Below are 378 nucleotides of genomic sequence, written 5' to 3'. Positions count from 1 at the left end.
GTGATATTTCAGAAAGTGTTATTAAAATTAAAATAATATTTTTGTTTAATTATTATTTAGTAATACTTTTCAATACGTGTTGTTAAAAAAATTGTTACTAAAATTGAAACAAAAATATAATTTTAATTTTAACAACACTTACATAACTACCATAAATATAGAGGTATTAGAATCTAATATATATAAATTTAACTACATATATGTTTTGCCTCTATAATTATTATGTTTTTACTTTTCTAATCAAATAAGGTCATATTGTCAAAAATTTTTTTTTTTTAAATTTAAGTTCATATATGGAGAATCACATAAAAGATTATATTTCTAACACATTTTTTTACGTAACAATTTCTTTTGAGTTTGTGTAAACTTTTTTTTTGA

The sequence above is a fragment of the Arachis ipaensis genome, chromosome B08 (genome assembly GCF_000816755.2).
Source record: "Arachis ipaensis cultivar K30076 chromosome B08, Araip1.1, whole genome shotgun sequence".
NCBI classification, from domain to species: Eukaryota; Viridiplantae; Streptophyta; class Magnoliopsida; order Fabales; family Fabaceae; genus Arachis; species Arachis ipaensis.
This window is presented reverse-complemented; position numbering follows the sequence as displayed.